The sequence below is a fragment of the Rattus rattus genome, chromosome 1 (assembly GCF_011064425.1).
Source record: "Rattus rattus isolate New Zealand chromosome 1, Rrattus_CSIRO_v1, whole genome shotgun sequence".
In the NCBI taxonomy this organism is placed as follows: domain Eukaryota; kingdom Metazoa; phylum Chordata; class Mammalia; order Rodentia; family Muridae; genus Rattus; species Rattus rattus.
In genome coordinates, this window is record NC_046154.1 from 141,388,657 (window position 1) to 141,401,008 (window position 12,352).

The 12,352-nt window shown below is 41.1% G+C and overlaps 1 protein-coding gene across 1 annotated transcript in view; it reads left to right on the plus strand.

Annotated features, from left to right (window-relative positions):
- The first annotated feature begins 10,380 nt into the window (after positions 1-10,380).
- Positions 10,381-12,352, plus strand: part of Rb1cc1 (RB1 inducible coiled-coil 1) — a 65,421-nt gene continuing 63,449 nt past the window's right edge. Inside the window, exon 1 of the mRNA XM_032906458.1 lies at positions 10,381-10,684. The gene's annotated coding sequence lies outside the window, so the exon portion shown is untranslated. The remainder of the gene's footprint in view (positions 10,685-12,352) is intronic.

Consider the following 12,352-nt stretch of genomic DNA (forward strand, 5'->3'; position numbering starts at 1 on the left):
GGAAAAGGGCCAAGACCTGCTGAGGTCCTTACAGAGGGTGGAAAGAATTAGGAATGGATAGTAGAGGGAGGCAGTTAGAAATCCCATCTAGGGCCACATGACTAGTTGCAAAAATGCAGCTTGTAATTGACATGAGTGCTTCTGCTGTATTTTATTTAAAATGGATTTGTACAGATATTTGTGCTTTCTTTAGATTGTTTTTTATCCTATGTTGTAGCATGAATTAAGAGAATACTAATAGGACGTCCCTTAAGGGATAATGCCACCTATTCTAAATTTATTTTGTCCTTGTGGTTGAATGAGTTATGTTAGTGGTAATTATGACCTGGTTAAATATGTAATGCGGGCTGGAGAGATGGCTCAGTGGTTAAGAGCACCGACTGCTCTTCCAGAGGTCCTGAGTTCAAATCCCAGCAACCACATGGTGGCTCACAACCATCTGTAATGAGATCCGATGCCCTCGATGCCCTCCTCTGGTGTGTCTGAAGACAGAGACAGTGTACTCATATACATTAAATAAATAAATTAAAAAAAAGATTTATTTTAAAATATGTAATGCATATTTGCAACTGTACATGGGATAGTTATATTATGTTTAGGTATTATTATGACCTGGCTATTGTTTTATTTGGATATTAACCATGACATAAGGAGATATGATATGATATAAGAAGATGTGTCAAGTGACAAGGGGTAGCCTGGATCGCTACTGTTGGTTTTCAACTTGATGAAGAGAGGCTTATCATCCATAACTTGTGTTGGGAAGACACAAGCTTTTAATTCAGACATTAGGTGGGAAGAGACACCTGTAGTCTGGGCCACACCATTTGCTGGAAGTCTGTAAAAAAACAATGGAAGAAGAAAGGTTTGTTCTTCCACTGTTTCCCCTTACCTTGCTAGGACATCCTTTCCTTTTCTGGCATTGGACCTTACTTCTCCGGGATTCCAGCATATACAGAAGACCAGCTGAGACAACAGACTTATGGGACTGAGCAACTACTGGATTCAAGAACTTTCTATTCATAGCTTACCATTGTTGGGTTTGTTGATCTGCATCCTGTAAGTCATTCTAATAATTATATTCTGTGTCTGAAGAGAACCCTGACTAATACTGCTAGCCTAGAGCCTCTATATAGACTAGGCTGGCCTCTAATTGAGAGATTCATCTGCCTTTTCTGCTTCCCAAATGTACCTCTGGCATTAAAAATTTGTCTTAGGGGTTGGGGATTTAGCTCAGTGGTAGAGCGCTTGCCTAGGAAGCGGAAGGCCCTGGGTTCGGTCCCCAGCTCCGGAAAAAAAGAACCAAAAAAAAAAAAAAAATTTGTCTTAATACAAGAAAACAACTAAACAAACAAAAAGGAGACTTTGCTCACAGTCCAAATGTAAATGGACTCCACTTTTCCCAGCTCCTATATGTCACCTAACTTATTAGCTATATTTGTAAGCTACATACGCATTTTCTAAATAAGTTTAGGGCAGATAAATTCAATTTACTCTCAGACCAAATCTATAAAAATTCAGAAAGCTTTGGGAGTAGACCTGAATTTCCTTGTGGTATGCAGCTTAAGAGGGTGTGATCCATCCATGGCTAGAGGTCGGGAGGTTCCCAGAAGTGCTTGCATTAATACTCTCCCTGAAAGGGAGCCGAGAGTGGAGCTCAGTAGGAAGATGCTTTAAGCACTGACTAAAGGTCCTGGGTTTCATTCCTAGCATTATGCAAAATACATACATGTATAAAGATCTCCCTAGAATTCCTGTCTTGTTAGTGGTGTAATTAGTGTGTAACATTCAGAATGGACACATTTTAAACAATTTGTTTAAATGCAGTCTAAATTTAAAGGGAATCTAAAACAGATTATAAAACCAAAAAATTAAACTATTCAATACTTCGTGCTTTTTGAGAGTTCTTACTATGTAACCCTATAGACTAAGATAGCCTCAAACTCAAGACTTCTAAGATTAAAAGCAAGTGCTATCCTATTCTTAATACTTAGGATGTCAGAGACAGCGTCTAAGAAACCCTGCTTGTTCTAGAATTCCCTGCATAGACCAGGACAGACTTGAATTCACAGATTCACCCACTCTGCCTTGTAAGTGCAGGATTAAAGTGGTATACCACCATAACTGGCAATATTTTTTTTCTTTTCTTTTTCCTTTTTCTTTTTTTCGGAGCTGGGGACCAAACCCAGGGCCTTGCACTTGCTAGGCAAGCGCTCTACCGCTGAGCTAAATCCCCAACCCCGCAATATTTTTTAAGATCTATTTTTATTTTATGTTTGAACCATGAATGTGCCTCATGCTCATAGAAGCTATAAGAACGCACTGGATCCCTCAAACTAGAGTTACAGATGGTTATAAGCATCTGTATGGGTCCTCTGTCAACGCTGCAAGTGCCTTTAATTGCTAAGTCTTCTCTCTAGCCCCTATTTACATTTTTACATCTGCCTAAAAGTTATGGCTAACCATATTACATGTTAATTTTCAGTATCTACTAATATTTTATAAAACAAGATCAAATCCAGTGCCTTACGCACTATCACTGAGCTAAAACCCGGCATCTGTTATTAAAAAGAAAACACCTGCAAAGCATATAATCATGTACTATATCCTACTGTAAAAAAAAAAAAAAAAAAAAAAGGTTGTATGTAGCCAAATATGGATGACGATACCACTGGTCATTCAGTTTATCTGAATAATATGTTCTAATATAGTAATAGTTTTGTGAGGATTTTGTTGTTTAAGAAAGTCAAGCCAGATATGGTAGCAAATGTCTTTAACAACAATATTCTTAAGGAAGAAGCAGGATGATCTCTGAACTTAAAGCTAGTCTGGTCTACAAATGGCGTTCCAGAACAGCTGGGAAAGACACAAATCAAGGTATTTTTTCAAATTGATGGAAACATTGGTATTATAGTACAGTAGGAACAGCCTTCACTATAGGTCTGAGATGTTTGTTATCTGATGTCATTCTTTGAGTTTAGGTTGAAGGAAGTGAGCAATCTGTTGGAATAATACATTACAAATCATGCCACGTATGTCACAAGACTGTTAAGTCATACTGAAGTTAGCAATGAATAGTTTTACTAAGAGGATTGTTAGCCCAAGATAATTTAGCTCTGAAGTTGTGCTATCCCAGCTCTCCACAATCAGAAAGTCTCTAATGAATCCCCTACATCTTAACAAAATTCTGGCTTTTCTCTGGTAAATTCAGTTCACAGCACTTACCAAGTGGTTTTATAGAAAAACTGAATGGGATGTAAAATGGGCTAGATTTAAAGTCCTGTTCCATGAACACAACATACAGAATAAGGACTGGCATGACAACAGATTTTTTTTTTAAATATTTACTTATTTATTATGTATACCTCGTACAGCTTTCTGCCTGCAGGCCAGAAGAGGGTGCTAAGTCTGATTATAGATGGTTGTGAGCCACCATGTGGTTGCTGGGATTTGAACTCAGGACCTCTGGAAGAACAGTCAGTGCTCTTAACCGCTGAGCCATCTCTCCAGCCCATGACAACAGATTTAACTAGGAGTGAAGACTTTATGGCCAAAATGTGAGAATGTTCTCTGATGAATTAAGAAATCTTGGGAAAGGGTAGATAGGGGATTTGGGATTTGAAGGGCCTAGGGATTTGAGGACACTAAAGTTTGGAGGGTGGGAGAAAGGTAAAACTGAGAACCCAGGTTTGCAGCTATTCAGTTTAACATTCCTTAGTAAGTCACCTTAAAAATATATGGAAGGTTTGTCAAGTAAGATGGCTCAGAGAGTAAATGTGCATGCTGCCCAGCCTGATGACCTGAGCTCAATTTCTAGAACCCATGTTTGAAGGAGAGAACTGACTCCTACAAGGTGCCTTCTCATAAACATATGTACAGATGCAGCCTGACTAAAACAAAAGGGAGGACATAAGATTGAAAACAAATGCTACTAAAAAAAAATGAGTTCAGGAAACTAGAAAGTCACCTTAATTTTATTATAGGTTACAAAAGACACACAGTTTAAAAGATATAAAGAGGTACAGTTTAAAAGATATAGAATAGGTACATATAAGAAAAAAAATCCCTTTGTATTTTACTTAAGAGTTTTGATTGCTGGAGGTAGTGGCACTAGCCTTTAATTCCGGCAATCAAAAGGCAGAGTTATGAGGTCGGAATTGAACCTCTCCCAGCTCTTAAATGAGAATCAGAGGTGTTGATTGATGTAAAAGCAAGAGGAGTTTAATCATTCTGACATGTTGGGGTTGTCCCACTTCAAGGGGAGCCAACCCTGAGCACAGTTCACAGCACTCTAACAGGGAGTTATATACCTTGTAAACAATTGAAGCAGAATTAAAACAACTGTGGCAGACTTTGAACAATGGTAACTAGGGAGGGTACTATGCACATTTGGTGGATCAAAACAGCTTTTAGACTCAGAGTATTGTTTAAGACTTTTCCACAGGAGTGGGGGTGGGGGGGCGGGGGTTGGAAGCCACAGGTAGCTTTGTGCGAGTTTGCCTTGCAGCTGTTCCAGGATCTAAACCAGCTTTTTACTTCCTGGAAGGGAAGGGTCCTTGTGCTCGAAGGTTTGTGGTGGGAATTTTCCTACTGGCCCCAGATTGGGCCCAACTCTAGCTCTTTCAGAGGCAGGCAGATATCTGAGTTCAAAGTCAGCCAGTCCACAGAGTTGAGTTCTAGAACATCCAAGGCTACACAGGGAAACACTGTCTTGAAAATCCAAAGTGAGGCAAAGAAGTTTTGAGAAATTCCATTACTTTTATTTTTTAATCATACCACTACCTCATGTTTATATCATTTTAGATTGTTTTAGAAATAAAATCTTTTTAGAAATCTTTAGAATTTTATTTTTTAAGATAGCATGGGTGAAGTTTTATATGAATAGGGAATGAGTGGCAAGATTTTAGGATCCTCATGCACAGTTAACTGATTTCCAGAGATTAATATAAAAAATGTGATTTACAGTAGTCTGACTCCATGTCTTCTAATGTTTTCCTGAAAAACAATTTTCAGTAACTGTATGATGTGGCATGGTACAGATAATGCTCCAGTTGCTAGTGTTGTTAATCCCGAACTGGGGTGTCTGGAGAGGCATTTTTAAGTTGGTATTAAGTTATTTCTCCACCAGTGAAATGAGTCAATTCTAGCCAAAGTGTACATAAGCAGATTTATGGGAAGGGAGGGGAAGAGAAGGAGCACAGCCAGGGGTGTGGTCCACAAATTCTGGATTATATAGGGAAGTCTCTGGCAGAGGAGCAGCCCAGCTCCTAGGCTGGAAAGTTCAAGGTCAGGGATGGGGTATGTTAGATAGGGACTGAAGGATGCTGGGAGAACCTGGAAGCTAGGTCTGCTTTGGTATGTAAAATATGCATCTCAGCCCCTTGTCCTGGGGTCTGAAACCAAAAGTTATGGCTAGGAGTGCCAGAGTGCCACTGGTACCAGGTGATGGAAGTCAGAGATATCAAAAATCCTAAACCATGGGGCTGGAGTGGGGTCTGGACTCAGCCATCTAGAGCACTTGGCTGCTCTGACAAAGAGCATGTTCAGGTCCCAGCACTCACGGCTTTCTGTAATTCTAACATCAGAGGCTCCGGTGCCCTCTTCGGACCTCTAAGCATGAGGCATGCACTTGGTGCATGGTCATACATGCAGATAGGATACCCAAACAGAACAAAATAAATTTTAAAAAATTCTAACATTCACAGGGATGGTCCTTTACAACAAAGAATTAACTGAGCTATCCCCTACCCTATGCCCACAAAACAAACAGTACTTTCATTGAAAACCTTAGCTTACTGCTAAAACTTCCAAGTTCATACCTTTTTAACCTTAATTTGAACTGATGCTAGAGGGGCAGCATTGTGTACTATGACTATGGCCTTAGAACTCACCATTTGGTTTTAAACTCCAGCCCTGTTAAGTTACAAGCTAAAGAACACTAAGTGAAGTGTACTGATTCAGAAGCTCAGTCTTCAAGAATCAGTCTGTCACCTGTAAAACTGAGGGAAAGTGATAAAATCTGGATTAGCTAAAACAGCTAAGTAGAATTGTAATGGAAAATCCAAGGGATACAAATCTAAGAACATTTTAGTATTTTCAATAAAAATAAACATGTCAAGCATTGCCATAAGTATGAAGTCAAAATAGTACACGTCTCAAGATCTGACTCCTGTTATTGAGTCAAATGGTCGACTTTCAAGCCATTTAGAGAATGATAAAAAGCAATGGTGGGCCAATATTAGAATTGGAGGAATAAAGAATAGAAAATATTACTGCCTCAGAAGCAACAGGTATTTTTTTCCCTATGTTTCTTTGATATAGATAGAGATTTGTAAGTATTTGGTCATGTCATGGTGTTATTTAGTCAGGGTGGCCTCAGTCATCCTACCTTAGCTTCTATGTGCTAAGATTAGAAGTATGCATTACTTCATCCAGCTGTTTTATGAATTTAGGTAGTAGGATGAAATTCAAGGCCTTTCTAGCATCCATTGTATTACTGAGCTACACCCTCCATCTCAACTAAAAATGTATATTGTAATGTATGTTATTAAAAGCCCAACTATCACTGGACATCTGGAGTTAGTTCTGTATACATGAAGGACTAATTTATCATTGAAAATATTCCACAAAGTACTGGCTCTACTTCTGGACGTTTTGGTAAGTTTTGAGATAATTGAGATAATTAATATAAGAATGTTTTATAATCTTAGGAATACTATCTCTTTCAAATGTGAAAAAGCCTTGTCTTACTTTGTTAACTCAAATCTTTCTTGTATGTTCTGCAGCATGTGACATTAGTTACTAGCTCTTCAGATTCATTACTGTCCTCGAAGTCACTCAAGTTAACTATCACAATCACTAATAACACCTATGAACACCAACAGAGCAACTACACAGATCAGCTATAAGGTCTATGAACAGTACTGAAAACAGAGAAGACCCTTCTCATGAACAGTGCCCCTAGCATGTTCAAGAGTGCCTGACAACTGACTTACGATCTTTTAAAAAGTATTCTGTATTACTGTATAGAGTATACTGTATTCTGTATTCTGTATAGAGCGCTTTGCCTGAACTATACACACGCCTGGTTCCCAAAGAGGTCAGGTTGGTACCTCATGCTCTGGAAGTGGAGTTAGAGATATCTGTCAGTGACTAGGTGGGTACTGGGAACCAAATGGTCTTCTGCAAGACCATTAAGTCATCTTCACCATTGACCTGGCTCTGTCCTTCCAGCATAACTGATCAATTTATACTTTAAAGTATAATGCTATTCAACATTACCTTAAATTAGGGTAATAGCACTAAGTTTAAGAAATAACAAATACATGTTTTGAACTGAATTTCAAATTAGGCAGAGCTGAAAAAATTTAGGTGTTTCCCAGTATCCTTAAGGAATTTTTGTTAAGAGATGCCATAGAAACTTGTTGCAGTTTGTTTTACAACATGTAACAGGTATACCATAGTCTTGTCTTTAAATGTCTGTGTAGCTAAGGATCCTAATCTTCCTCTACTTCTCAAGTGCTCAGCGATCCGTGCAGTTTTGTTTGAGTGGCCCCTGTATTACTACTTGTGGCCTTTGAGACATCCGAGGGCAAGAATATTTCACAGAAACTTACTTGGCCTTAAATATTAAAATTTAGTTTTTAGTGATATTTAATATTTACAGTTTATTGAGTTCTGTAAATGACCTATAATTTTGTCAATTTCTTCAGAATCCTATAACTTTAAAAAATTCATCCAACTTAAAGATTTATAGGAAGAGGAGAATTTAATCAAGTATAGTGTGAGATGAGTTGGTACCTAATCCCAATTCAGACAAGATTTGTTGTGGTATGTACAAATTTTATCCATCTACAAAACAAAACCACTGAAAAATCCTTAGGAGGGAGAGAGACATAATTGTATGGTTTTTGATAGAAAAATAATGAAGGGTGATACAAGGCCAGCCAGAAGCACGGGGCTTGAGCAAGTTGCAAGTAACAAGGTGCAAATGTTAGTACTAAATGGATATCATTAGTCAGGCAGCAGGGTTAAAATTTAAAGGGGAGCTTACAATCAGCATGTTAGACATTTAAAAGATCAAGAGTTACAGATGTGTCAAGTAAAGACTAGGAGACAGATTAAAATTGAGAAAAAGATTTAAAAACTCAAGTGATTTGAAGTACTCAGATAGACTGCATAATCCCTCCACACTTCTAAAAGAAAAAAATCACTTTAAAAATTATATTTATCAATTCAATTGATCGATTTTATGTGTGTGCACACACCATGTGGAGGAATGGCGTCAGCTCTGTTCTTGGTAGGATGCACCTTTACTTATTCTCCTTCCCTTAAAGTTCACTGAAACACTGACAGATACTAACTTTAAAAAAGTTTAGTGGAGGCCAAGAATGAGAACTCTTCTTATCTTACAAAGAACCTAATCTTTGCATCACCCAGTGTATTCTAATTGAGAATCGGGAAAAGAATCCAGTAAAATGGATGGGGGATTATAAGCAACAGGAAAGAGATAACCCAGGAAGGAGGAATGAAGAATGGCCCATGCATCAGTTAAGTTTAAATATTTCAGCACTCTCTATGAAAGATAATTCTAAGGTCCTTACATCTGTCTGTAGTTTCATTGAGAAAAGCCCAGAAGCCAAACATCAAAGTGGATTATGATGCTTCACGTGGTGATGCAGGAAGAGTTTGTTCTCGATGATTATAGAGAAGGGGGAAAAATAGCTTGTGACAGAAAACTCATGGACATGCATGATCAGTAACATTTATCTTCTGTGTACTCAAGTTTATTTAGCAGAACTCATATCACATTTTCACTTTAGTCTTAGTGAATAGTTTGAGATGCATATAGATTTTGAACATTCACATCGGAGTATAAAGTAACAGACATTTGTCATAACAGTTTCCCAAAGAAGTCAGGGACATCATGAGATATGTGGTGCTTTAATATTTGAAACTGGAGTGTATCTCTCCTGATCAATGCCACTGATTAACTGTGAGGAAACGAAGCTCTTTAGTGCTCTTTTAGTGTGTATGAACTTCAAGTATGGTTCTCGTCTACGATGTCAGTCCTAGGATGAAACTGAGGTGGTTAGTTTTGGTAGTCAGGAGATGACCTTTGGGTCATCTCACTAGCCCTGATTTTTCCTTTACCTGTGTAGCCTTGGCAGTCCTGGAGCTCACTCTGTAGACCAGGCCTCCCCCTCTGAGTGAAGGGATTAAAGGTATGGGCTGCACCTCCAGGCCAGCTTTGTTTTTCGAAGTTTCTAGCTAGACTGAGGCATAGCTTAAATGTGCTAATGTAGCAACAGTTTTTCTTGTTTTAGTCTTGCCAATTCACTACTTTCCTGGTGCACAATAATTGAGTCCCCCCCCCCCTTTGCTGGTGTAATGTACTAAAATTCCAGTTTGGAAAGAATACTCAATATGTATGAGTGAGGTCAAAAACCATGAAGACAACATTTTTTCCGGGGATATAGCAGAAGTGCAGAGTTAAAAAGAAAGTGAGATAAACAAAAGCTCCTCTCCAAACAACTCTGAAACGCAGCAAATGTTTCCTAGTGTATTTCACAATAAAGAGCTGCAGATCTCGATTAGTTTAATACTCCTCATGTCTCACATTGTTAGGAACCACTCATGGTTGGCTTAGAGAGACCATTCCTAAACTTTTACCTCTTTCAGATATTCCTGGATATAGTAATTTAGTACGTGTTTATTTCACATAATTGATTAGTCTGCATGTAACATCTGCTCATCAAATTTTAATACTCAAGTTTTGTAGCTTCAAGTCCTTGCCTGAGCCTGAATACAAATGCAATATTCTCCCAAGCTGACATTCTCTTATCTAATCTTGATGCTGTTGACCCATATCGAACTCCGTATTGTACGGTCGTGCCGATTAAAGTCCAGTACACTTTGCTTCGGTTCTTCTCTTTTGGACGTCTCTCTTACCTGGTCTGACTTTGTGCTGCCCCACCCTTGCAAAGATGCCAGGCATACTTTCCGAGTTGCCTGCCAACCAGGCGGTAGCCGTACGGGTGGCCCAGGTGACAGTCGGCTGACCTCCCGGCGGCCGACCGGGGCCCCAGAGCTGTACTGGGGTTCACTCTTCAGCCTCCCGCTCCCCTGCTGGGACTGCTCCAGGTTTGGCGGGGTCGGTCTGCCCCGGCCAGAAGGTCACGCTCACCTTGAGGCCGTCCACGGCAAGCACCGAAATACCTTCCAGGGTCAGGGAAGGACAGACATGTCACTAGCCAGAGACATCGCTCGCTGGCCGAGCCGCGCCCGTCCGGGAGGCCCAATGACTTCCGGATCTGCGCAGACGCCTGGGTCTCCCCTCCCCCGGCAGGCTGTTTCCCGGCGTGCTCTGCGGCGGAAAGGCCGAGTCGACAATAACAAACCCCACGGCGGCCGCGACCCAACCCTGCCAAGCTCCCAGTTCCTCGGCCCGCGGACTCGAGTACCCGCGCGGAGCCGAGGGGCCGGAGCAGCGGCTGCGCCCTACTCCCATCCCGCCGGACCTCCGGGCTTAGCCGGGTGCTCGGCGGCCGGGCGCCGACGGTTGTGTCGGTTGGCGGCGCCACAGGGGCGGTTGGTAGCCGCCGCCGAGGCCAGGGCGGCGGCAGAAGATGGTGCGGGGGTCCGCCGGCTGTGTTGCTGCCGCGGGCGGAGGAGGCGCTGCCGGGTAAGTGCCTTCCCTGCTTCCATCTGGCGGCGGGCTTGGCCGGGCTTCTCAGCACCTGACGGGATCGCCCGAGCGTCCGTCGACGCCGGTTCGGAGGGTCACCGCGCCAGCCCTACGGGGACCGTGAGGCCGGCTGGCTGCTGACAGGATCGCGGGAGCCACAGGGCGCTGGTGCTCACCGGAGGCCTGAATTGCGGCCTCTGTCTCCAAGGCTGGCGCACTGGAGTGTCCGGCCTGGGAAACCGGAGAGGGTTTGGGCCAGGGCCGGAGTGCCCAGAGGGGAGGAACCTAGAGGTGATGTCTTTGTCCCGACCCCGGAGTGCAAGCATCGGTGTAAAGTTACTCCTTGGAATGACTCAGCCTCGCTCGCCCCACGAATGGATTTGGAGTAGGGGGTTTATGCGGGTTCCAAAACTTGGTACAAATGACAGCTTCCGAACGTGGTGTCTATACTTTCTCTAGAGTGGTGGATGTGCTGTGGTGACTGCTTATGGTTTCGTAATCCTGTCCTTTCCGTCATGAGTCTTTAAAGTGTGATCATTCCATGAACTGGTTGGTATAGGCCTGATGCTACAGAACACTCGTGCACTCACTTATTGATAAAGTCCCTGCAAGACATTCAGTTGGGTGGGGATGTTGACAAGTCTATTATGAGCGTTAAAAACTGTCCATTTTGCTAACCATTTTCTGTAAATGACTGATGAGATTTAATTATCTGAGGGTTTGCAAAGCTAGCAGTTTAGAAGCAGCCTAAAAATGCACCAGCTTGTGTGTGCTCATGTTACTGTATTTCAGTAGGTGGGTTTGTTGTTGTTGTTGTTGTTGTTGTTGTTTTTGTTTTTTGTGTTTTGGGATTACTGGACAAGTGGATTGCTGCTATGCGAGAAATATTATATTACAAAGTATGGCACAAATATCATCACTTTCCAATTAGGTTTTTGTCATGTTTTTTAGTGTTTATCTCTGTTTTAAACGTTAGCCTAGGGTTAGAACATAGCTGCTCTATTCATCTCAGCATTCCAGGAGACTGAGACAGAAAGATGGCTTTAGGCTATTTGTATTACACAGTAAGTTAAGGTAGTCTTGGGAAACATAGTGAGAATACGTCTTGAAAAAAGAAAAAACAACAAAAATGGTATTTACATACTTATGGCATGGGTGTGTCAGGCACGTAACGTAGCATTTACATTGATAAATCTATTAATGTAATTGGTTAGTGTTTTTTGTTTTGGCTCTTTATGACAAACATCAGGGTTAGAATGCACAGCAGATTGAGTTTACACATAAATCCATAAAAACCAAAGGACATAAGATAAAAGAAGTGATTTCTCCCCGACTGTATGTTTTTGTTTTTTGCCTTGTTAGTATGTACTGCTAGGAATAAATCCTAGAGCTTTCTGCATGCTCTGTAAAGCATTACTCCTGATTCACTCTTAGACCTGAGGAAAAAAGTGTTTCCAAGACTACCTGATTAGGAGAGCTTTGGTTAGAGGTACACCTTGTGTAGCTCAGGTTGGCCTTCAGCTCCTGACCCCCTTTTGTTAAGACCTGTTATACCTGACACATCTCAGAGTTTTGCTAAGTTTTGGCAAGTATTCATTAGTGATGTGTTGGTAAGTATTAAGCAGCAGACAAACTCAAGTCTTTATTATTCAGAAGAAAAGTGAG